At 57.3% G+C, this 27,202-nt stretch overlaps 1 long non-coding RNA gene across 1 annotated transcript in view; it reads left to right on the top strand.

Annotated features, from left to right (window-relative positions):
- Nucleotides 1–23,604, top strand: part of LOC138489768 (uncharacterized) — a 130,401-nt gene extending 106,797 nt beyond the window's left edge. The window contains exon 4 of the long non-coding RNA XR_011274891.1: nt 23,246–23,604. This is a non-coding gene — a long non-coding RNA (uncharacterized lncRNA). The remainder of the gene's footprint in view (nt 1–23,245) is intronic.
- Nucleotides 23,605–27,202: the final 3,598 nt, after the last annotated feature.

Genomic DNA, 27,202 nt, shown 5'->3' with positions numbered 1-27,202 from the left:
AATCACACATACATCCATGCATTAGTGCACCCCCCAGCAAGCCTATGCAGAGCAGTTTGAAAGAAAAACAAAAAGACACTTAGCTCTGGTTTTGAGTGCTGGCCTCCTGCCTGCGCACTCTCAGGTCCGGTTACAGGAGCACTGCAATGCTGCAAAGAGAGCCACAGTCAACAACCAGTACGTGCCAATTACACAAAAACACACCACCAAACATGCCCCATAGCAACAAAGTAGTCTACAAACGGACAATCTGGTGTAGATGCTTCGTACCCATATATATCAGTACCCCTGTGACGGGTCATACACAGTCAATGCAGTAAGTCAGCCGCCGGTGGGTGCGTGGCAAATGGAACACCAATGTGTCACAATTCACACAACATGCAATGTTCCCTGGGTAAGCAGACAGACCCATATAACAAGCCATGACTTCAGTGCAAGTTGCGTACCACCATGACCGAAACAAAGTTGGCAGTGCATTTATCATAAAGTACATGGAAATGAAATGCACTGCACCCGAGTATGTCCCTTGCTGTATGTCCCTGTGAGCTGCCCCTTTCCATGTCTCGGAAGGCTACATGGTTGATACAAGTGCCTCAATGGACCTTGGTGTACCTGAGGGTATGTGCCACTGCCCCTGCATGTGTCCCAGACAACCCTACTATCAACAGCCATCAGTCCACAAACACATCTGAGCTGCATTGTGTGCTTCAACACCAATATTCGTCTAAGCTCACCCTCAGTGCTGTGACTAAGCCTGCATGTGCAACTCGCCTGGTGCAAGCTTAGCTGTGTCGTGGCCCCCCTGTGATGCTCACCTTGCCTGGAGTTCCTTGGAACATGTCAGCAGTTCTAGGATGTGGGTCTGCAATCCCTGTGCCTCTGCTTGTGCACACATGTGCATGTGGGCACCAACAAACGGGTCCAGATTTCCGTCATCCAATGGGCCATGTCTGCTGGCAAAGGTGCTCTGGAGGCTCATCCCCCTGCAGAAAGGGCATGAAACACATGATTAATGCTTCAAAGTCATCTGTGTGTGTCTCATCAGGCATCTCATTACTTGACCATGTCAGAGAGTCACATCACAAATCACACCATCAGTCCGTCTTTCACATCCAAAGTGTGGTACACTATCTACAGCATGAATTGCAACAAGCACGTGTACAGGGAAGATATGAAACATACTAGACAATGCATAGCAATCAATGTACACATTATTCATGACACACCCCATCTAGCAAAAGCCAAACAGTGGACAATGACACCAAAATCATCCCCACTAGGGGTGTCAACACAAGTCACACAGCACCAGGCATGCCACAGATATGACAGTCCAAAGCCCTTGTGTAATATTCTGTAACACCGAACCATCCTTGCGAGCCCATGGATAAGGGAGGCAGGAGTGGCATATGTGAGTCAAGGACCCCAAGCAGCAAACACATACACAAGACAACCATGAAGGGCCCAGCTGGAACAGACAGTGGATGCCTTCAAAAGCTACAAAGCACCGCACCGTCACATGAAAGCACAATAGACTAGCAATTTTAAACTAAATCAACTATTAACTAATTGCTCTAACAATGGAAAACCTACATTACCTATTTAAACTAACTATCAAACAGAAACTTAACTAACTAAACTAAAAGAAAAATCAAAAATGGCCACATACGACCCGGGGGGGAGGGGAGGCACCCAGGAGGGGGGGAGGTACAGGGTGCTGCTCAACATCCACATGCGATGATGCTGAGCCAAAAAAAAAAACCTCCATGGGCTCAACGCCTGCACAGCCCGACCTATGTGGGAGATAGATGGTCGTCCGAGTCTGGCTCATCCTGGAAAGGAGGAAGTGGCACAGTAGCCTGGCCACGCCTAGCCGCAGCTTGCCCCTCGTCGGCAGCAAGTCTGCCGGACGGGTGAGCCTGGTTCTGTGTGGCGATGTGACATAGGTCTGCATGCAGAACCTTACGTGATACACGTGCTTCCTCTTGCAAGGTAGCACGTGTAACACAGAGTTCCTCCTGCAAGGCCTGGCTGGACAACCGCTGCATCTCCCGGCAAGCCTATAGCTCAGCCGAGATGGTACGCTTAAGCTGTGCAAACCTCTCCTCTGCCTGCTGCCTCTGGGACATCATAAGGACACCCAGAGTGGATCTGCGGGAAGCATACTCCTCCCTAAGGGCATCCATGTGCGCCTCTGTGTGAGCAGCAATTGCTTGACGCAGAGACGACATTTCAGCCTGGCGTGCACTGTCTGAAGCCGCCATGCCCAGCCTGAGTGAGCGGGCCGTGGACCGTGCCGCCTGCTGCTGGAGAAGCACCTGCCTAGCAGGGGGGAGCACAGATCGGGCCACACGCTCCATGCTCTCAGCGATGTTCTGCATTGCTGCCCCCTGCTGTTCTGAATTGGCAGTCATGTCTTGCTCCCACTCAGTATACAGCGGTTGCGCGCGGCGACCGCATTGCCGGGCTTGACCCCTGCGGGATCCAAGGAACGGGGGTCCTCGCTGTGTTGGCACCGCCTGCGGCTGCACGACTACATGCCCCCGTCGACGTGATGTCCCAGGAACATCAGAGACTGGTGTGGAGGGTGACCCTGCGTCCCGATCCACCACGGGCGGAGGAACCAAGACTGTCTGATCCCTCAGTGCAGGTGTCGCAGACAGAGGAGTGTCCACATCAGAATCACTCACCCCTGACACATGGACTTGATGCTCATCCAACTCAACATGGACGTCAGAGTCGTCATCAAGGCTGGACTCATAGGCAGCCAGAGACAAGATGGACTGCAGCACTTGGGGGTTTTCGTGGCCTACCACCCCACGACCCCCACTAGTGCCGGGTGGATATGGTGTTACCAACCCTGTGTCTGGCATGACAACACCATCCTCCGCCTCCATTGCGTCATCACCTGAAAAATAGAGAGAAAAAAGGTCACTACACATGTCAGAAGCACCCGACACACACACACACCGACAGCAAAGGCATCCGGCAGACATGTGACACACAACATATGACCTGGCATGCATGCTGGGTCTACTTTGAATAGCTTCTGTGATCAGACCTGTTGAAAGGTGGCAGTTTCCATGGAAGTGGGTCTATGCAGTGCAGAAAATGTGTACGCCACTCACTACCTACATGTACACGCACTCCATGGTGTGTGCCAGGAAATGTGAAGGCAGTGCAATGTCAAATTCACACATCACGTGCATTGTGCATTCAATGTGTACCATGTCTAGAAGCCAAGCACCCCTCCACCCCAGTACCAAAGCAGGGATGCCTAGCATGGTATCAAAAGGCTGACCATACACCTGTGTATTGACAGGCAGTGTTGACTGGCATCAACAGCTTAATGTGATTCAAATTACAACACTGCAAATGATGCTGGGACAGTGGGCAGGACACATGATGAAAACTCCAGAGGCCGCCCACGTGTGAAGAAGACACAACAAGAGTTGGACAGAGTCATTGTCCATTGAACAGGCTGTGGCCTGTGAGCCACACAGATTGTCAGAGCCTAAACATGTGTGCAACGCAGGACTGAGCCACAGTTGACATGGGGAGGCCGATGAGATGGCAAGCAATGTATGTAACCAAGGACTCATATTACAGTGATCATCCAGTCAAGGACACATAGGGGCATGCGTGCAATGCACATGGAGCATGAATGGGCACTCATGTCCCTGCGAGACATCTGACCCATGCACAGTACAAGTGAGATACCCTGCATCGAGTACTAAGGCTGTACCACACGGCATATGTCTGGCAGTTTCTACGCTGGAAGTTAGCATCTACACAGGACACATGAACAAGAAACTACACATTGGCAAGATTGAAGCAGACCAGTGCAAAGGTGGAACTGGGGTGCAGAGTGGTTGAGGAGGGGCAAGGGAGCATGCCCACATGGAGTCCCGCATGCAGGCAGAGGAGACATGCATGACGGAAGCATTGCATTACTTACACATCAGAACCATGTACACGTCACATGTAGCAGCAATCATGCACAACACATCCCACAAGTGAAACACACACGTCCTCAACAAACACGCATCAACACTCACTGGACTGGGCATCAAAGTCCAGCATCTCTCCCACTCCTTCGACCAATTCAGGTGGTATGAACTCCGCAACGAGAGCCTCATGCGGAGTGAGTTCTTCCTCCTCTGGTGCAGGCCCACCGCCAGTCACCAGAGTCAAGTTGTAATTTGAGGCACGCTTGGCCTTAGTGCTGCGCTTGATGTCATTCCAATGCTTTTGGCACTCCTGCGCCTTGCGCACCTCATGGCCGAATGAACTGACATGTTCCGCAACATGCTTCCAGTGGGTGTCACGTTGGGCAGCCGTAGTCTGACTATTGGCACCCACTAGCATGTCATGGCTGTGGCCCCGCACGTAGTCCACGAGGAAGTCCAGTTCCTGCTTACAGAAAGGCTTCTTCCTCGACGTGCAGGAGGTCGTGGCTGTGTGTGGGGTCCCAGCCTGTGCTGCAGGTGCAACCTTCCTCCTCTTGGACTGTGGCGCAGACCCTGGCTGGCTAATGCTGCCCTGACCAGTATGGCCAGTGGGTTCGGTGGATTGAGCCAAGGCAGTGGCAGGTGGAGGGATGACCAAAGGCCTGACTTGTGTCAGTGGCAGCTGGGTGCCCACTAATGAACCCTGCGCAGCAACATCAGCTGTGGCAGGGTCATTGACCGCAACGGTCCTGGTTGGCAGACTCACAACCGGGGTGCTGTTGGGTGCATCTGCCCCTGCACTTGCCAAGACCCGGCTGTTCGGGGCAGCAGATGACATGACTGCCCCAGGGACACGTGTCTTGGTCTGAGCAGCCCGGCCTGCCCTTATGGTTTCCCCCCTGGCCTGTTGGAGATCTACCAAGGGCTCTTCAAGTGCCAACGCAGCCTGCGCTGGCAGACCCTGAGCCTGGGTGGCGGTGTCCACAGCTGCACCTGCAGCTACCACTACCCTTGGGCCCGTGGCAGTCGATGGAACGGACTGCCTGGTCGTACGGGTGCCAGTGCCAGATGCAGGAGCTGCATCCCCCGGAACCACAGGGGGTGGTGGCATGGCTGCACCGACACATGGCACAACATTGTGCTCAAGTGGCGCACCCCTGCCTCTTCCCCCTCTGTGGTTGCCCTGGACACCCTGGAGTCCCCCTACTCCCTGGTCACCACGGCCACGTCCCCGACCACGCCCGCCACGAGGAGGACGCCCAGCTGAGGCGCCCCTCACCTTTGGTGCCCTCCCAACCATGGCACAGATGTAGTAGTGCTGGCACAGATGGAGTGGTGCCAATGGGAGGTGTACACCACAATTGACCTGGGCAATTGGGGTGAAGGGGGTGGGAAGCAAGATGTTAACAGCCCCCCTGCACCTGCAAGGCTGTATGTGACCCCGGTGATGTGGTGACGGGTCACGCAACGCTCAGGCACCCCAAAACTGCAGTAAAACCGTGCACGCAACCCTGCAGCCTACGTGCGTGGATTCAACCTCCCGCAGTACGCGGTGGCACCCAGTAACACGAATAACGCGTACGCGTGGGACACGCAGGCTACTATGACATCGAAAATGGGTGCGATACACAGGGGCACCCGCAGTGGGAAAAAGAGCGTGTGCGACTCACCGTCTGACTAGCGCGATGCAGAAAAACACGGGTAGCCAATACCCCCGCCAAAAGAAGAGATACGTCCTTGATAGCTGTGAAGTTGTGATGGCGCGCGAAACAACAGGAAGCAGCAACACACGTCGGTCTCCACGAAAGGCACGTACAGCGAACTGCTGGGCCCGCTCACCTTTAACCCGTGCTGAGGGAAACGCACGCGCGCATCATGTCACTTACGCGCATGGGCCCTTTCCTCGTATTACACGCGGACGTGCAGTTTTTCACTCGCGCTTACGCGCATGGTCCCTTTCCTCGTTTTGCACGCGGACGTGCAGTTTTTCACACGTGTTACGCGCATGAGCCCTTTCCTCGTATTACACGCAGACGTGCAGTTTTTCACGCGCGCTGAAATGTCCATGCACGTCTGTACGCGTCACGTCACAGGGGCGCTTGCGCTTGAGGGGCCTTCTGTCCAATGAAAATGCGTATGCGTGCAGACGCGCTTACGCGCTAAGTGCCTTTCCTCGAATTACACGCTGACGTGCAGATTTTTCACGTGCCAAATCACTCCGTATCAAGCTGGCCACGAGTAAGCACACGGAAGACCACGCTCCTGCCCAGAAGGCCGAACTACTGCCCCCCAGAGCCCCGAGCACGCTCCCACCTGCCATCTGCTGCTGCCTGACTGCCTGCTGCCCACGTGCCCTGTCATTTGCTGCCTGCACATCAGCCAGGGGTGCTGTTGCTGTGACCACCCCTGCTGGAACCGAAGACTCCCGACTGGGATTCCATCGCTCCACAGCCCAGCCCCAGGACCCAGTTGCCCACCCACTCCTGCCTCTGGGGTTGTCATGTCGGGGCAAACACCATCTGAGACCACTGACAACCCCCGGCCAGAGAGGCAGAGGGGCACCAGCTTCAGTGCCACCGAAGTTGGTGTCCTGGTGGAGCAAGTCCTGGGGCAGTATGATGCCCTCTTCGGAAGTTCCAGCGTCGACAAGGAAAGACGTACTCGGATCTGGACTGACATTGTGACTGCCATCAACGCGGAGGGGGTGGCACTCCGCGACTTACAACATGTCAAGAAGCGCTGGGAGGACTTCAGGTCCAGGACCCTGAACAAGGCCCGGCGCCTCTTGAAGGTAGCGGATGCCAAAGGGCGCCGGGGCCACTTGTCGGAAGAACAGATGAGGGTCCTGGAACGCATATCCCCAGTGCTCCACGTCCAGGTCCTTGAGAGGCAGACCCGTCTGGAGTCGAGCGGTAAGTGTACATGCATCCTGATTGTGAGCAGTGCGTGTGGTGATTTTTCAGTAGTGTGCAGGTTGCACATCTGTTTGTATGGGGTCGAGTATGGGCGGGGGTGTACAGGGCCGTGGGGCTAACACATGCGAGGGCTGGAATGTGGGAGACATGGATGGTGCTTGTGTGTGTAGGCTTGCATGCCAAATGCAGTTGTGTGGGCACACATGTTTGGATGAATGTGTATGTAAGTAGACATGTCCGTGATGTCACGCATGTATGTTGTTTTCGGCTGCATGTATCAGCACTGTGTACATGTGCATGTGTGTGTATTTCACAAGGGTGCAACAGTGATGCAACATGGATGCATGTGACAGCGGTATGTGGAAGCCTGATTGGCAGATGTGACATGGATGCCCGTCTGAACACTGTGACACTTGGCAGGGGTGTACACATGCATGCAAGTGTGGTGTTGTGTGTACATGTGTGGTGCACTTCCTGTGTTGCATGTGATGTCTGGCTCACCTTTGCCTGCTCATGCTGTTGTATGTGTATGGATGGTGCTGGCAGTTGCGATATCGCTGTGGTATGGCTCATGTGTGCGAGTTGAAATGACATGTGTGTTGGGGATTCTGATGACATGTCTGAGGTTTGCCAATGCCACTCATGTACAACTGTCATGTGTGTATGTGTCCATTGTACAGTGCCCTGATGCCTGTGTTTTGTTTCTCCCTGTCTGCAGCGTCAACTGATGAAGAGGGCGGAGAAGGTGCTGTGGAGCACAGCGGCGGGGATCCCACCGCCAGCCGGAGACGCAAGGCCCGGCTCCCCTCCCATGTTGTCATCTCGTCAGGGAGTGAGGAGTCCGGTGCCGCGTCCCAGGCCGCAGCTGCCGGGGGGGAGGTCCAAGAGGCGGAGGTTGGAGTTGGACTCCTCGGCAGCAGAAGGGGCAGCTGGGACCCCACAGGGCCCAACAGGGGAAGATGCCACGGAGTCATCCAGGTTGGTGGGGGGTTTGGTGGAGGAGGAGGCCGTGCAAGCACCAGAGACGGGGTCTGGAGTTGGGGATCCTACTGGTGCTAGTGGTGCAGTGCAGGACCAGGGACAGGAGGCAGCACAGGCCGCCGCGGAGGTGCCTGTGTGCAATTCTGTCCCTGATCCTGTCCCTGCATCATCTTGCACCAGCAGGGATGCCCACGTCCATACCCGTTTTCAGGCAGGGGATGAGCTCACGTCAACTGGCCTTCCTCTGCCTGCGGACGTGGCTATCCGGGTCCGGGTTGAGCCTGTCCTGACTGGTGTGGCGTTGCAACAACGGGCCATGCGAGGTGACCTGCAGTCTTTTCATGAGGAGACTGCACGTCATCTCGAATGGCTCGTTGACCACGTCAGCCTGCTGGGACAGGTCACCCAGGCCGGATTCCTCCGTCTGATGGGGCTTGCTACGACCCCCTCCTCAACTGGACCCCCTACGCGCCTGTCCTCCTCTGTGCCATCTTCCCACCCATCAGTCACCTGGGTGCCCTGTGGAGCTGCCTCTGACAGTGCGGCCAGGCTGGTGGAGGAGGCATCCCTGCCACAGTTGGGAGTCGGACGTCCAGCAGGGGTGGCCACATCTACGACTGCACCCCAGCCGGCGGAGGATGTGCAGGCAGCAGGAGGCAGTGCACGGGCAGAGGCACAGCAGCAGCAGCAACGTGGTGGGAGCCATGAAGGCTAGGGGCCTTCAATATCGGAGTGGCAGGCATCGGCCGGAGGGCAGGAGGACCCAGGATAGAGAGTGTCTTCTATGTGGCAGCGGTTGGGCCACGCCATAGATGCGGAGCGGCAGCGGGCGGAAGAGGCACGGCTCACAATGGTCAGGGCGGAGAACTCCATGCGGAGGGCCCTGAGGCGGGCCGAGTGCCTCGAGGCAATCCGCAGGGGTTTGGAGGTGGACACGGCGACGGCCCTGCGGACCCGCGGGGCCATGGAGGAGGACCGCCTCCGGGACATTGAGCAGGAGTTCGATGATGCCCTGGCCCGGGACATCCACAAGTGAGCCGTGAAACTAGCCCGCTGCCCTTGTACATAGTTATGTAGGTAGTGTTAGGTTTCATTTTTGTTTTGAAATTATTTGGACCTTTCAGACATTGGCCACATTTTTGTATATAGTTTATTTTATTAGTTAGTGTAGTTAGATAGGTTTCCTTTCTTTTGTTGGGATAATGGACCCTGGCTTGTTCCCATGTACATAGTTCACTGTTGGATTGTATTTTTTTTTCACATTTTAACCATGGAGCAATGGCTTTCTTTTTTATTTCCCATTGGATTTTGTTTTGTGGACATTGACTTTGGACAGCATTACTTTGGAATTTTATTTTTGGTTTTGCTTTTTTTCACGGACATGCTTCTTTTCATTTTTGTACATTCACATTTCTGTTTCTTCATTTTTGATTCTATTTATGTTTCCTTTAATAAATATTTTTTTTGGTGAACTTCAATGTGTGGTATCTCATTGGTTTCATGCATTTCATGATATGGGTTTTGAGATTCACTGACACCCATTGGGTGTATGTGAGGGAAATGTGTTTGTTTCGGAACTTGCAATTGGTGTTCTGTGATGTAATTGCAAATTATGAGTGGGTGGATGCAATACTCGGGTGGGTGTTTTGCATTTGGAGGCTGACCATAGGGACCAGGGATCTGGATTGTGATGACATGTTGGCTGGGGAACATGAGTTGCACATGGGTGGGGGCCTGCTGGCAGGTGCCCCACAGTGCTGGGGAGTGGGGGTGGTGGGGAACATGAGTTGGACATGGGTGGGGGCCTGCTGGCAGGTGCCCCACAGTGCTGGGGGGTGGGGGTGGTGGGGAACATGAGTTGGACATGGGTGGGGGCCTGCTGGCAGGTGCCCCACAGTGCTGGGGGGTGGGGGTGGTGGGGAACATGGGTGGGGGCCTGGTGGAGGCTGCCCCTGCACTGCTGGGGGGGGTGGGGGTGGTGGGAGACATGGGTGGGGGCCAGGTGGAGGCTGCCCCTGCACTGCTGGGGGGTGGGGGTGGGTGGAGACATGGGTGGGGGCCTGGTGGAGGCTGCCCCTGGTGGCTGGGGGGTGGGAGGGGTGGGAGACATGGGTGGGGGTCTGGTGGAGGGTGCCCCACAGTGCTGGGGGGTGGTGGGAGAAATGGGTGGGGGCCTGGTGGAGGCTGCCCCTGCACTGCTGGGGGGGTGGGGGTGGTGGGAGACATGGGTGGGGGCCTGGTGGAGGCTGCCCCTGGTGGCTGGGGGGTGGGGGTGGTGGGAGACATGGGTGGGGGCCTGGTGGAGGCTGCCCCTGCACTGCTGGGGGGGTGGGGGGTGGTGGGAGACATGGGTGGGGGCCTGGTGGAGGCTGCCCCTGGTGACTGGGGGGTGGGGGTGGTGGGGGACATGGGTGGGGGCCTGCTGGCAGGTGCCCCACAGTGCTGGGGGGTGGGGGTGGTGGGAGACATGGGTGGGGGCCTGGTGAAGGGTGCCCCACAGTGCTGGGGGGTGGGGGTGGTGGGAGACATGGGTGGGGGCCTGCTGGCAGGTGCCCCACAGTGCTGGGGGGTGGGGGTGGTGGGGAACATGAGTTGGACATGGGTGGGGGCCTGCTGGCAGGTGCCCCACAGTGCTGGGGGGTGGGGGTGGTGGGAGACATGGGTGGGGGCCTGGTGGAGGGTGCCCCTGGTGGCTAGGGGGTGGGGGTGGTGGGAGACATGGGTGGGGGCCTGGTGGAGGCTGCCCCTGCACTGCTGGGGGGGTGGGGGTGTTGGGAGACATGGGTGGGGACCTGGTGGAGGCTGCCCCTCGTGGCTGGGGGATGGGGGTGGTGGGGGACATGGGTGGGGGCCTGGTGGTGGGTGCCCCACAGTGCCGGTGGGGTGGGGGTGGTGGGAGACATGGGTGGGGGCCTGGTGAAGGGTGCACCACAGTGCTGGGGGGTGGGGGTGGTGGGAGACATGGGTGGGGGCCTGGTGGAGGGTGCCCCACAGTGCTGGGGGGTGGGGGTGGTGGGAGACATGAGTTGGACATGGGTGGGGGCCTGCTGGCAGGTGCCCCAGAATGCTGGGGGGTGGGGGTGGTGGAGACATGGGTGGGGGCCTGCTGGCAGGTGCCCCACAGTGCTGGGGGGTGGGGGTGGTGGGAGACATGGGTGGGGGCCTGGTGGAGGGTGCCCCACAGTGCTGGGGGGTGGGGGTGGTGGGAGACATGAGTTGGACATATGTGGGGCCTGCTGGCAGGTGCCCCACAGTGCTGGGGGGTGGGGGTGGTGGGAGACATGGGTGGGGGCCTGGTGGAGGGTGCCCCTGCACTGCTGGGGGGTAGGGGTGGTGGGAGACATGGGTGGGGGCATGGTGGTTGGTGCCCCTGGTGGCTGGGGGGTGGGGGTGCTGGGAGACATGGGTGGGGGCCTGGTGGAGGCTGCGCCTGCACTGCTGGGTGGTGGGGGTGGTGGGAGACATGGGTGGGGGCCTGGTGGAGGCTGCCCCTGGTGACTGGGGGGTGGGGGTGGTGGGTGACATGAATTGGACATAGGTGGGGGCCTGCTGGCAGGTGCCCCACAGTGCTGGGGGGTGGGGGTGGTGGAAGACATGGGTGGGGGCCTGGTGGAGGGTGCCCCTGCACTGCTGGGGGGTGGGGGTGGTGGGCGACATGGGTGGGGGCCTGGTGGAGGGTGCCCCTGGTGGCTGGGGGGTGGGGGTGCTGGGAGACATGGGTGGGGGCCTGGTGGAGGCTGCGCCTGCACTGCTGGGTGGTGGGGGTGGTGGGAGACATGGGTGGGGGCCTGGTGGAGGCTGCCCCTGGTGACTGGGGGGTGGGGGTGGTGGGGGACATGGGTGGGGGCCTGCTGGCAGGTGCCCCACAGTGCTGGGGGGTGGGGGTGGTGGGAGACATGGGTGGGGGCCTGGTGGAGGGTGCCCCACAGTGCTGGGGGTGGGGGTGGTGGGGAACATGAGTTGGACGTGGGTGGGGGCCTGCTGGCAGGTGCCCCACAGTGCTGGGGGGTGGGGGTGGTGGGGAACATGAGTTGGACATGGGTGGGGGCCTGCTGGCAGGTGCCCCACAGTGCTGGGGGGTGGGGGTGGTGGGAGACATGGGTGGGGGCCTGGTGGAGGGTGCCCCTGGTGGCTAGGGGGTGGGGGTGGTGGGAGACATGGGTGGGGGCCTGGTGGAGGCTGCCCCTGCACTGCTGGGGGGGTGGGGGTGGTGGGAGACATGGGTGGGGACCTGGTGGAGGCTGCCCCTCGTGGCTGGCGGATGGGGGTGGTGGGGGACATGGGTGGGGGCCTGGTGGTGGGTGCCCCACAGTGCCGGTGGGGTGAGGGTGGTGGGAGACATGGGTGGGGGCCTGGTGAAGGGTGCCCCCCAGTGCTGGGGGGTGGGGGTGGTGGGAGACATGGGTGGGGGCCTGGTGGAGGGTGCTCCTGCACTGCTGGGGGGTGGGGGTGGTGGGAGACATGGGTGGGGGCCTGCTGGCAGGTGCCCCACAGTGCTGGGGGGTGTGGGTGGTGGGAGACATGGGTGGGGGTCTGGTGGAGGGTGCCCCTGCACTGCTGGGGGGTGGGGGTGGTGGGAGTCATGGGTGGGGGCCTGCTGGCAGGTGCCCCACAGTGCTGGGGGGTGGGGGTGGTGGGAGACATGAGTTGGACATGGGTGGGGGCCTGCTGGCAGGTGCCCAAGAATGCTGGGGGGTGGGGGTGGTGGAGACATGGGTGGGGGCCTGCTGGCAGGTACCCCACAGTGCTGGGGGGTGGGGGTGGTGGGAGACATGGGTGGGGGCCTGGTGGAGGGTGCCCCACAGTGCTGGGGGGTGGGGGTGGTGGGAGACATGAGTTGGACATATGTGGGGCCTGCTGGCAGGTGCCCCACAGTGCTGGGGGGTGGGGGTGGTGGGAGACATGGGTGGGGGCCTGGTGGAGGGTGCCCCTGCACTGCTGGGGGGTAGGGGTGGTGGGAGACATGGGTGGGGGCCTGGTGGTTGGTGCCCCTGGTGGCTGGGGGGTGGGGGTGCTGGGAGACATGGGTGGGGGCCTGGTGGAGGCTGCCCCTGCACTGCTGGGGGGTGGGGGTGGTGGGAGAAATGGGTGGGGGCCTGGTGGAGGCTGCCCCTGGTGACTGGGGGGGGGGGTGGGGGTGGTGGGAGACATGGGTGGGGGCCTGCTGGCAGGTGCCCCACAGTGCTGGGGGGTGGGGGTGGTGGGAGACATGGGTGGGGGCCTGGTGGAGGGTGCCCCACAGTGCTGGGGGGTGGGGGTGGTGGGCAACATGAGTTGGACATGGGTGGGGGCCTGCTGACAGGTGCCCCACAGTGCTGGGGGGTGGGGGTGGTGGGGAACATGAGTTGGACATGGGTGGGGGCCTGCTGGCAGGTGCCCCACAGTGCTGGGGGGTGGGGGTGGTGGGAGACATGGGTGGGGGCCTGGTGGAGGGTGCCCCACAGTGCTGGGGGGTAGGGGTGGTGGGGAACATGAGTTGGACATGGGTGGGGGCCTGCTGGCAGGTGCCCCACAGTGCTGGGGGGTGGGGGTGGTGGGGAACATGAGTTGGACATGGGTGGGGGCCTGCTGGCAGGTGCCCCACAGTGCTGGGGGGTGGGGGTGGTGGGAGACATGGGTGGGGGCCTGGTGGAGGGTGCTCCTGCACTGCTGGGGGGTGGGGTGGTGGGAGACATGGGTGGGGGCCTGCTGGCAGGTGCCCCACAGTGCTGGGGGGTGGGGGTCGTGGGAGACATGGGTGGGGGCCTGGTGGAGGGTGCCCCTGCACTGCTGGGGGGTGGGGGTGGTGGGACTCATGGGTGGGGGCCTGCTGGCAGGTGCCCCACAGTGCTGGGGGGGGGGTGGGAGACATGAGTTGGACATGGGTGGGGGCCTGCTGGCAGGTGCCCCAGAGTGCTGGGGGGTGGGGGTGGTGGGAGACATGGGTGGGGGCCTGCTGGCAGGTGCCCCACAGTGCTGGGCGTGGGGGTGGTGGGAGACATGGGTGGGGGCCTGGTGGAGGGTGCCCCACAGTGCTGGGGGGTGGGGGTGGTGGGAGACATGAGTTGGACATAGGTGGGGGCCTGCTGGCAGATGCCCCACAGTGCTGGGGGGTGGGGGTGGTGGGAGACATGGGTAGGGGCCTGGTGGAGGGTGCCCCTGCACTGCGGGGGGGGTGGGGGTGGTGGGAGACATGGGTGGGGGCCTGGTGGAGGGTGCCCCTGGTGGCTGGGGGGTGGGGGTGCTGGGAGACATGGGTGGGGGCCTGGTGGAGGCTGCCCCTGCACTGCTGGGTGGTGGGGTGGTGGGAGACATGGGTGGGGGCCTGGTGGAGTCTGCCCCTGGTGACTGGGGGGTGGGTGTGCTGGGAGACTTGGGTGGGGGCCTGCTGGCAGGTGCCCCACAGTGCTGGGGGGTGGGGGTGGTGGGGGACATGGGTGGGGGCCTGGTAGAGGGTGCCCCACAGTGCTGGGGGGTGGGGGTGGTGGGGAACATGAGTTGGACATGGATGGGGGCCTGCTGGCAGGTGCCCCACAGTGCTGGGGGTGGGGGTGGTGGGGAACATGAGTTGGACATGGGTGGGGGCCTGCTGGCAGGTGCCCCACAGTGCTGGGGGGTGGGGGTGGTGGGAGACATGGGTGGGGGCTGGTGGAGGGTGCCCCTGGTGGCTGGGGGGTTGGGGTGGTGGGAGACATGGGTGGGGGCCTGGTGGAGGCTGCCCCTGCCTTGCTGGGGGGGGGTGGGGGTGGTGGGAGACATGGGTGGGGGCCTGGTGGAGGCTGCCCCTCGTGACTGGTGGATGGGGTGGTGGGGGACATGGGTGGGGGCCTGGTGGAGGGTGCCCCACAGTGCTGGGGGGTGAGGGTGGTGGGAGACATGCGTGGGGGCCTGGTGAAGGGTGCCCCGCAGTGCTGGGGGGTGGGGGTGGTGGGAGACATGGGTGGGGGCCTGGTGGAGGGTGCTCCTGCACTGCTGGGGGGTGGGGGTGGTGGGAGACATGGGTGGGGGCCTGCTGGCAGGTGCCCCACAGTGCTGGGGGGTGGGGGTGGTGGGAGACATGGGTGGGGGTCTGGTGGAGGGTGCCCCTGCACTGCTGGGGGGTGGGGGTGGTGGGAGTCATGGGTGGGGGCCTGCTGGCAGGCGCCCCACCGTGCTGGGGGGTGGGGGTGGTGGGAGACATGAGTTGTACATGGGTGGGGGCCTGCTGGCAGATGCCCCAGAGTGCTGGGGGGTGGGGTGGTGGGAGACGTGGGGGCCTGCTGGCAGGTGCCCCACAGTGCTGGGGGGTGGGGGTGGTGAGAGACATGGGTGGGGGCCTGGTGGAGGGTGCCCCACAGTGCTGGGGGGTGGGGGTGGTGGGAGACATGAGTTGGACATAGGTGGGGGCCTGCTGGCAGGAGCCCCACAGTGCTGGGGGGTGGGGGTGGTGGGAGACATGGGTGGGGGCCTGGTGGAGGGTGCCCCTGCACTGCTGGGGGGTGGGGGTGGTGGGAGACATGGGTGGGGGCCTGGTGGATGGTGCCCCTGGTGGCTGGGGGGTGGGGGTGCTGGGAGACATGGGTGGGGGCCTGGTGGAGGCTGCCCCTGCACTGCTGGGGGGTGGGGGTGGTGGGAGAAATGGGTGGGGGCCTGGTGGAGGCTGCCCCTGGTGACTGGGGGTGGGGGTCGTGGGAGACATGGGTGGGGGCCTGCTGGCAGGTGCCCCACAGTGCTGGGGGGTGGGGGTGGTGGGAGACATGGGTGGGGGCCTGGTGGAGGGTGCCCCACAGTGCTGGGGGGTGGGGGTGGTGGGGAACATGAGTCGGACATGGGTGGGGGCCTGCTGGCAGGTGCCCCACAGTGCTGGGGGGTGGGGGTGGTGGGAGACATGGTTGGGGGCCTGGTGGAGGCTGCCCCTGCACTGCTGGGGGGTTGGGGTGGTGGGAGACATGGATGGGGGCCTGGTGGAGGCTGCCCCTGGTGGCTGGGGGGTGGGGGTGCTGGGAGACATGGGTGGGGGCCTGGTGGAGGGTGCCCCTGCACTGCTGGGTGGTGGGGGTGGTGGGAGACATGGGTGGGGGCCTGGTGGAGGCTGCCCCTGGTGGCTGGGGGGTGGGGGTGGTGGGAGACATGGGTGGGGACCTGGTGGAGGCTGCCCCTGGTGGCTGGGGGGTGGGGGTGCTGGGACACATGGGTGGGGGCCTGGTGGATGGTGCCCCTGGTGGCTGGGGGGTGGGGGTGCTGGGAGACATGGGTGGGGGCCTGGTGGAGGCTGCCCCTGCACTGCTGGGGGGTGGGGGTGGTGGGAGAAATGGGTGGGGGCCTGGTGGAGGCTGCCCCTGGTGACTGGGGGTGGGGGTCGTGGGAGACATGGGTGGGGGCCTGCTGGCAGGTGCCCCACAGTGCTGGGGGGTGGGGGTGGTGGGAGACATGGGTGGGGGCCTGGTGGAGGGTGCCCCACAGTGCTGGGGGGTGGGGGTGGTGGGGAACATGAGTTGGACATGGGTGGGGGCCTGCTGACAGGTGCCCCAGAGTGCTGGGGGGTGGGGGTGGCGGGGGGGAACATGAGTTGGACATGGGTGGGGGCCTGCTGGCAGGTGCCCCACAGTGCTGGGGGGTGGGGGGGTGAGGAACATGAGTCGGACATGGGTGGGTGCCTGCTGGCAGGTGCCCCACAGTGCTGGGGGGTGGGGGTGGTGGGAGACATGGGTGGGGGCCTGGTGGAGGCTGCCCCTGCACTGCTGGGGGGGTTGGGGTGGTGGGAGACATGGATGGGGGCCTGGTGGAGGCTGCCCCTGGTGGCTGGGGGGTGGGGGTGCTGGGAGACATGGGTGGGGGCCTGGTGGAGGGTGCCCCTGCACTGCTGGGTGGTGGGGGTGGTGGGAGACATGGGTGGGGGCCTGGTCGAGGCTGCCCCTGGTGGCTGGGGGGTGGGGGTGGTGGGAGACATGGGTGGGGACCTGGTGGAGGCTGCCCCTGGTGGCTGGGGGGTGGGGGTGCTGGGACACATGGGTGGGAGCCTGCTGGCAGGTGCCCCACAGTGCTGGGGGGTGGGGGTGGTGGGGAACATTAGTTCGACATGGGCGGGGGCCTGCTGGCAGGTGCCCCACAGTGCTGGGGGGTGGGGGTGGTGGGAGACATGAGTTGGACATGGGTGGGGGCCTTCTGGCAGGTGCCCCACAGTGCTGGGGGGTGAGGGTGGTGGGGAACATGAGTTGGACATGGGTGGGGGCCTGCCGGCAGGTGCCCCACAGTGCTGGGGGGTGTGGGGTGGTGGGAGACATGGGTGGGGGCCTGGTGGAGGCTGCCCCTGGTGGCTGGGGGTTGGGGGTGCTGGGAGACATGGGTGGGGGCCTGGTGGAGGCTGCCCCTGCACTGCTGGGGGGTGGGGGTGGTGGGAGACATGGGTGGGGGCCTGGTGGAGGCTGCCCCTGCACTGCTGGGGGGGTGGGGGTGGTGGGAGACATGGGTGGGGGCCTGGTGGAGGCTGCCCCTGCACTGCTGGAGGGGTGGGGGTGGTGGGAGACATGGGTGGGGGCCTGGTGGACGCTGCCCCTGGTGGCTGGGGGGTGGGGAGTGGGAGACATGGGTGGGGGCCTGGTGGAGGCTGCCCCTGCACTGCTGGGGATGTGGGGGTGGTGGGAGACATGGGTGGGGGCCTGGTGGAGGCTGCCCCTGGTGGCTGGGGGGTGGGGGTGGTGGGAGACATGGGTGGGGGCCTGGTGGAGGGTGCCCCACAGTGCTGGGGGGTGGGGGTGGTGGGAGACATGGGTGGGGGCCTGGTGGAGGGTGCCCCTGCACTGCTGGGGGGTGGGGGTGGTGGGAGACATGGGTGGGAGCCTGCTGGCAGGTGCCCCACAGTGCTGGGGGGTGGCGGTGGTGGGAGCCATGGGTGGGGGCCTGCTGGCAGGTGCCCCACAGTGCTGGGGGGTGGGGGTGGTGGGAGACATGAGTTGGACATGGGTGGGGGCCTGCTGGCAGGTGCCCCACAGTGCTGGGGGGTGGGGGTGGTGGGAGACATGGGTGGGGGCCTGCTGGCAGGTGCCCCACAGTGCTGGGGGGTGGGGATGGTGGGAGACATGGGTGGGGGCCTGGTGGAGGGTGCCCCACAGTGCTGGGGGGTGGGGGTGGTGGGAGACATGAGTTGGACATGGGTGGGGGCCTGCTGGCAGGTGCCCCACAGTGCTGGGGGGTGGTGGGAGACATGGGTGGGGGCCTGGTGGAGGGTCCCCCTGCACTGCTGGGGGGGTGGGGGTGGTGGGAGACATGGGTGGGGGCCTGGTGGAGGCTGCCCCTGCACTGCTGGGGGGTGGAGGTGGAGGGAGACATGGGTGGGGGCCTGGTGGAGGCTGCCCCTGGTGGCTGGGGGTGGGGGTGGTGGGAGACATGGGTCGGGGCCTGGTGGAGGCTGCCCCTGCACTGCTGAGGGGGTGGTGGGAGACATGGGTGGGGGCCTGTTGGAGGCTGCCCCTGGTGGCTGGGGGTGGGGGTGGTGGGAGACATGGGTGGGGGCCTGGTGGAGTGTGCCCCACAGTGCTGGGGGGTGGGGGTGGTGGGAGACATGGGTGGGGGCCTGGTGGAGGGTGCCCCTGCACTGCTGGGGGGTGGGGTGGTGGGAGACATGGGTGGGGGCCTGCTGGCAGGTGCCCCACAGTGCTGGGGGGTGGGGGTGGTGGGAGACATGGGTTGGGGCCTGGTGGAGGGTGCCCCTGCACTGCTGGGGGGTGGGGGTGGTGGGAGTCATGGGTGGGGGCCTGCTGGCAGGTGCCCCACAGTGCTTGGGGGTGGGGTGGTGGGAGACATGAGTTGGACATGGGTGGGGGCCTGCTGGCAGGTGCCCCACAGTGCTGGGGGGTGGGGGTGGTGGGAGACATGGGTGGGGGCCTGCTGGCAGGTGCCCCACAGTTTTGGGGGGTGGGGGTGGTGGGAGACATGGGTGGGGGCCTGGTGGAGGGTGCCCCACAGTGCTGGGGGGTGGGGGTGGTGGGAGACAAGAGTTGGACATGGGTGGGGGCCTGCTGGCAGGTGCCCCAGAGTGCTGGGGGGTGGGGGTGGTGGGAGACATGGGTGGGGGCCTGGTGGAGGGTGCCCCTGCACTGCTGGGGGGTGGGGGTGGTGGGAGACATGGATGGGGGCCTGGTGGAGGGTGCCCCTGGTGGCTGGGGGTGCAGGGGGACATGCATTGGTGGGCAGTAGTGCAAGTTGACATGTGGGTTGGCTGGGGGTCATGGCCATGGTGGATGGTGTGCCTGCAGGACATGTGCAGGGTAGGCCCCTGTGGTGTGAGCCACCTGCAGGGGCCATGGAGGGTGTAGAGGGAACACCTGGGAGGACCCACACGTGCAATTCACGTGTGGTGCTCCCCACGCACCCCTGTAATACACGAACCCTGATGGAATCGCGTGTGGAACTTCCTGCGCACCCCTGAAATGCGCGTACCCTGCTCGCACGAGCCCAATCGCGTGTGGAACTTTCCGCGCACCCCTGAAATACACGTACCCTGATGGAATCGCGTGTGGAACTTCCCGCGCACCCCTGGAATACACGTACCCTGCTGATGTCGCGTGTGAAACTTCCCCCGCACCACGAAATACACGTACCCTGATGAAATCGCGTGTGGAACTTCCCGCGCACCCCTGAAATACACGTGCCCCACTGATGTCGCGTGTGAAACTTCCCCCGCACCCAAAATACACGTACCATGATGAAATCGCATGTTGAAATTCCCGCGCACCCCTGAAATACACGTACCCTCCTGCAATCGCGTGTGGCACTTCCTGCGCACCCCTGAGATACGCGTACCGTGCTCGCACGGGCCCAATCGCGTTTGGAATTTCCCACGCACCCCTGAAATACACGTACCCTGCTGAAATCGCGTGTGGCACTTCCCGTGCACCCCTGAGATACGCGTACCCTGCTCGCACGGGCCCAATCGCGTGTGGAAATTCCCGCGCACCCCTGAAATACACGTACCCTGCTGAAATTGCGTGTGAAACTTGCCCCGCACCCCGAAATACACGTACCCTGCTGAAATCGCGTGTGGCACTTCCCGTGCACCCCTGAGATACGCGTACCCTGCGGAAATCGCGTGTGGACCTTCCCGCGCACCCCTGAAATACGCGTACCCTGCTCGCACGGGGCCAATCGCGTGAGGTACTTCCCGCGCACCCCAGTGATACACGTGGCCCGCTTGCCGTGCTGGTACAGGGTTAGCGCAGCCCTTTGCGCTGGATTGGGTATATTGATAGCTTTTCCCTGCGCGCGAGGCGTTCTTGGGGGCGTAACTGGCGCTGCAGGGTCGCTGCGCCACTGTGCGCCACGGCTGGTTTTGGTGGCTGGAATCCATGAATACGCTGTGCGCCGAAATGGATTTTAGTGCACGCGGCTGGCGCAGGGATTCGCACGCGCACACTGTGCGCCAGCCGGGTGCGCCACTTGTGCGCTGAATTCTATGAATTACCCCCTTAATCTTGATTTTCTTTTTTGCCCTTTTTTCGTGCATCCTAATGTTTTCATTGTTCCTTCCATTTTTATTTTTAGACAGACTGCAGCTGTCTCTTCAGGTAGAAAAGACTTTCAGGAGTATTGTCCTTCTCTGTGTATTCGAGGAGCACTGGGCTATGACATTAAGTTTTAAATTGATTTTTGAAGAGCTGTGGACATTTTATGTATTATTTTTTTAATCTACATGTTTTTTGTTTGTTTCGCAAGTAAAATAAAAAGGGTTTAATCCCCCCCCCATTTCAAACAAAGAATAACAAAAAAAAGACATTCGACATTTTTTTTTTGGTAATATCTTTTCGAAATTTTTGCATTTTAAATAATGAAATTCGAAATATTAACTATAAACCGCCATTCTTCCATGTGTTTGGACTTCAGGGCAGACTTCCCACCTCACTTGCAGGTGTTTCACCACAATGCCCTTAAAATACCATAATGCCTGGTACCCACCTGACGTTAGCATATTAGAGAACCAACCCTTTCATTTGCGTATGAGGGGTCCATCCTGATATGATTCTTTGACCCTAACTCCTTCTCCTGTTGGTTTTGACACCTTTTATTTTTCCTTTCTTCACACCTTTACTATGGCTGTTAAGGAAAGTTGTCAGAATAAGGTCAGGACGTTTGGATTAATTCCTTTTGAATGGTTTTCTGAAAATATCTGATAGGGCTATTCTAGATTTTGATAATATGTTTTTCTAGTAACACATGTGTTACATTCATTTTATGAATATGACATGTTCTGAAGGTGATTATTAAAAATGCATATTGTAAAATTAAGAGGAAGTATACAATGTTAGTACAAAATAAATATTGCCCTTTTATACGTTGCTTTTGGAAAAAAGTCCTCCAACAAGATCAGCTTTTTTCTCTGGTCGCTCAACTGTCAGCAACGGGTGGGGTGGCTCTAGCAAACTCGTACCTGGCTACGTGACTCACCCACATAGAAAGAGGTCCCCATTCATTTTTGCACTTTAAGATAAGACACATTATTTCATGTGCTTTTCTCCATTACCGATAGAATGTTTTTTTCTGACTGCATGTGGGCTCAGGAAAAATCAATCTATCTGTAATAGAGAAAAACACATGAAATAATTTGCCTTATCTTACATTGCAGACATGTATGGGGACCTCTTTTTGTGTGGGTGAGTCACGGAGCCAGGTACACGTTTGCTTCAGCCACCATGAAGCCATTGCAGCGTGAATCTCCATGTCAACAGCATTAACTGATGCACTGTTTTTTGATCATTTTAGCAGATTCTTTCAATTATCTCCCGTTCAACTCTTCCTTGAAAAGTTGTTTGTTGGTAAGGAGCACTCCCTTGGCGTAAAATATCTTGCTATCTTTGATGTATTAGTGGATTCATTTGGGTTCTCTTTCTGTAGAATCAGTATGGCATCTGCCAGACTTATCTGAGAAGAATTTACTAAGCTTATTTAATGTATCCACTTTATTCCAAGAATCTTGCCTTTTCAATTTCCAATGCTACATATATGAATCCCCTATTACCTTGTGTTTCATGAGTTGTAAGTCTAAATATTTAGTTGATGTCAAGAATCTAATGAAGTGGGATATATTTTAATAGCCAAAGGCAAATTAAAGGTCAATGAGACTCATTACGGTTCCGGCGGTAACTCTGACTTCCCGGTGCCACTGGGCTATTCCGAGTCCAATGGCTGGAAAGTCAAGCACCAGTAATTTTGTTAGTCCCCATTCCCATGGAGTTACATAGGACTCCGTGGGAATGGCAAAACGATAGCACTGGCGCTGTTAACAATGGTGCCAGTGCTTTCGTGAGAACTCTGCGTGCTGGTGCCGTCCCGCCCGGCAGGCCTGACCCTGGCGGGTCGGACCCGCCTCCAGAGTTATACTGTGCCAGTCTGGAAACAACAGTGCCGGTAAACTTACCGGCACTGTTGTTTCCGGAACGGCACAGTTGTAATGAGGCTCAGTGTATTTATTTGCATAAATGTACGTCGTTTAGTAGGTGGTGGATAGGTTCATATATCCTCTTTTCTCAGTTAAAGGTTACAGGGCCTCATTACACAGAAGGCGGTAAGGGTTAACGGTCACTGGTAATGCTACCGGTGACCGTTAACCCTTACCGTCTTACTACGAGTTCCCTTTGCGGGACCCGACTTTAACGGCTGGTTTTACCATCCGTGAAAGTAGGGTGCCGCAAAGGGACCTTGGTGCTAATTACGGTACTGCAATTTGCGGTACCGTAATTAGCACCTTCCCTATTCCCATTATGCCCTATGGGGGCAAAAATGGGAATGGGGAAGGGCCTTGATGAATAGGGAATTACCGCCCCCGCTCACCTTGGAGTAGGGTGGTAATTCCGCCATCCACCAAGGCGAACACGGTAAAATACCGGCGGCAACCATGGCACTAATAGCGCCATGGTCACCGCCTACCGTGTAGTGAGGCCCACAGTGTTTTAGCTTCGTAATGTAAAGTGGTCTTGCATAGCTCATTTGTGCTTTTTTAGACTGACTCATATTGCATGGTTCTGTAATAAAGGAAGGGAGAGAAGTAGAGTTTAGTGGGGTCGGAGGAGAAAGAGGCAGGTGTGAAATGTGAGTTATTGGTGGGTGAATGCCAGAAGTACCTGAATAATGTGTGCTGGTGTAATTCTACATGGTTTGTGTATGTAGCAATAGCAAATCATTTTGAATAAATCTGAAGATACCTACCCACTGCAAAATAATGAAACAGAATGTGTTAGCCCAGTGATTCTGCCTTTGCTTTTTTTGTGTACCACGCAGTGCAAAAGATAGACCACCCACTATAATCTATAGATGACACAGTCCACTGGGTTCTGTTATTGAAATATTTTACTCCAGGTTCTGGCAGTAACCCCCTTTTTTACCATCAAACATTTCAATCAAAGGTTTAGAATAATGTAAATCTAATGTTTCGATTATTTACATTTTTTTCAGCCAAAGATAGACCTGCCTTAAAGATGTCGCCTTTGAAGACTGGATTGAAGATTCTATAACACTTCCTTGTTTGGGAATTACTATGCAAAACATGGTATCCCGCTTTGATTGTAGTACAGGCGCTGTGACTGCAGCAACTGGATGCTGTCTATTGTGTGCTAATTATGGAATTAATCAATTTGGCCCCGATATTGGACCTCTCATTTCCATTTGACATATCAGGTTCTTGTTTACAGAAGCTTGCTTTTGACATGCAAAAGGGAGTACAAAAAGCCTATCTGTGTCCCACAATCAGACATTTAGTCTGTATATGGTGCCATTCGGGACACATGACAATAAAGTTTCTTTTTTGTTTTGCATTTTATATAGTACTGAATTCTTCCTAGACACTTTACAGCACTGCTGCGTGCTGTGCATCTCAGGAAAAGGGCAAGGCTCAGACAGCCACAATAATTAGTGAAAGCACAAGTTCATCTCAGGCTCTGTGCCATGTGCTTCTCTTGGCAGCCTTGCTACACTGTCCTTTTCCTTTTGAGGCTCTACTGGTGGTGTGAAGTTCTCAGACCTTCTGATAGTCACCTGCAGATATCACTCGTTCCCAAACCTCTTCCCTGTTGGGCAGTTGCCTTCTTGCATTGAAAGGGGACAGTAGGATGGACCTTGAATGTGTGCTTAAGGGGCTAAATAACAAATAATTGGAAGCATAAGATCAGAAATCTGCTGAAAGAATTTACAATGCCAAGCATCTAAAAAGGTGCCAAATCTTCTGGAAGCTGAAGGGACACAAATACCTCTGCACATAATTCACACTCAGCTCTAATTGTACCTGTAAGATATTTCAGATATTGTACATCTGATGAATGGCCTCAAGTTTATGGTAACCAGGCATTGCTTGAACTATTAACACAACTGAGTTATGTTGCTCCCAGCATGCTGCCTTGTTGTAGAGCACATACAACCGGTTGGCCCCAGGAAGATGTTGTGAAAATTAATTGGCTTCAATTGATTTGGTATCAAAGGCTAGTAATTCATAGTAATGTCTACAGAAAGGCATTAAAAGGAATTTTTGAAATATATATATGTTCCAACAAAACTATCCTAATCCTCTTTCACCATTGTTTGCTAGCTTGCTAGTCTCAGCTTTTGCCCAAATATTTGTGGCTCCATCTCAGCTCTAAATGTACATTTTCTAATGGTAAACTGAAAATTACCCAATAAAAATGAGGCTATTTTGTTGGAACATCTAGCCTGTGATTTATGTCTCCAAGGATTACGATCTAGTTGGCCTTGCTAAAAAAGTCTTGCAATTCTACTTGGTATTCATCTTAATGGGAGACTTGTAATAGAGGATACCGGTTTCATTGTATTTATTTTTCAACATTTCCATCTATTTATCCATGTTTTTTTTAGCAATTCTACATCTACCACATTAATATTTTCTCTTAAAAAAAATTAGTTGCAACTATTGATTTTCTGCATTATTTCAAATGAAAAGTGTAGCGCTTCAATGCCTGTAATGGGATGCTCATAGAGCTGGATCCCAGTACGGTCCGGGAAGTCTTCTGAGCTTGCTTGCTTGCATCTGTATGGTATAGGAAGCGTGAGGAACATGTAGAAGTACACAATTTTGTGAAGGGGAATGGTGCCTAGTGTGGGACTGTATTACAGTGGCTTTTCTGTCAATGTACACTCACAGTGTTCTTACTGTAAGACGTTTCCTGTTTTTTAATGTAAGCATTGATTCTTGTGAGAAATTAAAAATGTAAACAAAGGCCCATTTTAATGGCTCACTTACCTGATTGGCCAATTCATATAGCTTGACTTTTGAGGGGTCCCATCAGGGGGGCGTAATGTTAAGTCCAAATGCGATATCACCCCTCTGGGCATAATGCATATGATGCCTACCAGCGGCAGATAGCAAACTTAATTATGCCTGTCAAATGTGAGGGTAGAGTTGAAAGGATTTCAGTCCATCAATGTTTGCTGTCAGTAAGAGTCCTGTTCAGCTTACAACAAGGTCTGTTCTTGACCATACCCACATGTTGCCCCTCAGCATGCTGAAGGAATTGTAGTTGCTCCTGCATAGTGTCCTTTCCGGGGGAATGAAGAGGACAACATAGATAATGCCCTCAGAGCTGTTTCGTGTTCTTCGAGCCAGCAATCTGGATTAAAATAAAAAACAGGTCACCAGCCGAACTTCAGGGCCACTGTGAATGTCATGATCCTGGTGAAAACCTGGGGAGGTGAGTTGATCCACCGCTTTGCCCCATCTGTTTCTTCTTAGCGCCCCTTCATCTCTTCTACATCAGCGTTCCTTCATGTTTTGGTCCCCCTATCGTCTTGGGCCCTCCACCGGCTTACAATAAGTACATTTGAGATTGAAGCCCAGTCATTTCCCTCTTGACCATCCTGCTTTCTGTTGATTCCAAACCATGCAGCTGTCACACTCATTCTTTCGTGGGTAAAGTAAACAAAGTACCCGCTGCGCCACCTGGCGCCCTCGCGTTTGCATGGTGTCCTTTTTGACGCAAGCCCTCTGCATCATGCTTGTACAAGAAACACTAACTGGCATGCAGTGCTCCTAGGAGAGGGAGGACCCCCTGGTTGTGTCCTCATTACAATAGAAAACACAACATCAGCAGTTGGCTTTATCATGTTTGCATTGTAAATTAATGGATATCAGTGGCACATTCCTGAAAAGATAGTTTCATACCCATAAAACATGAACTAAAGAGCAAGCAAAAGGGTGATAACTCAGTTTCATTCACCTATGCACCCCACATTGTCCGGGGAGACCAAATTCAGCATTTCCCCTGTGAAGAGGTTGCTGTCTGTGTTTGGAGAATCACCAAAATGAACATTTACATGAACACCATCCTTAAACTCATCAGAGTGTTTTACAAATGGGTAATAATAAACTTTCACCCCAAAGAACACAATGTTGGAGCAAAAGGAGTCCCAATACAACACTTTTATTATTATTTAATCAGCAAGACAAAGTATGCACTCCTGCTTGGCACTGGGGTTATGTGGTGTTACCATCTTTGAGTATTGTGCAAGTCCACTGCCCCCAAACTAAAATGGTGACGCCATTAGCTAAAGCTAATGAAACAATTAGGATCTTATCACTACTATAGACATTTTGGATGAGTCTTCTACAAATCAGAAATCATTAAGCCAATTAACACAGGAGTGCATTTTGGATATCATTTGCCCATAGCTCTCTCAACCATGCCCACCAAATACATAATAAAATAAATTGTCCAGCATGGAGATTGGCCTACCATACAGCTTCTGGTCACTCTCCCCAAAAGTCAAATCTTCTCAAATGACTTCTGATTTCCGTGGCTGTTTGGAAAAAACAAGCTGTTAGAAATCTCCAGACATTGTTTTCAAATTGAAGTTGATGGGTAAATAAATGTTTGCGATTCACCCATTTTCATTTCCTGCACAGCATCAATATATCATCCCCTTATGTTCAGTTATTTAAGTGCTAAGCTGGTCTCTGTTCTACTTCATCCCTCACATACAACTGAGATGTGTTTTTATAGGCTTAACTTGTTCTTGATGTCTTCCAAAGGCTTTATAGCCTTCCCCGCCAGCCTCCCCCGCCACTTCACATGATACGTATCATGGTTACATGCTTAAATTGGGAACCCCAAACCAAAGAAACACATTCTGGCTCCATTGTACCAATACTATGGGTGAACACCCTCAATTGACTGAAATCATGAACTCCAAATTAAGCCCTTTTCTCTGGCATCAACATTGTCCAGCAAATACTGCACACTTGACTTCAATCACCATTGTGGCATCATACTCTGGGGTTGGAATGCAGGCGTGCACAACTCACTTTATGCTACACTAATCTCAGGACTGCGCACAACAAACTGCTCAGGATTCCAGGGAAGATGACATTTTCTACAGAGACAAGTCTATTAATTGGCAACTTAATTC

The sequence above is a fragment of the Ambystoma mexicanum genome, chromosome 9 (genome assembly GCF_040938575.1).
Source record: "Ambystoma mexicanum isolate Mex_15411 chromosome 9, UKY_AmexF1_1, whole genome shotgun sequence".
In the NCBI taxonomy this organism is placed as follows: Eukaryota; Metazoa; Chordata; class Amphibia; order Caudata; family Ambystomatidae; genus Ambystoma; species Ambystoma mexicanum.
Note: the sequence above shows the minus strand (reverse complement) of the source record. Positions and strands in the feature narration are given on the sequence as shown.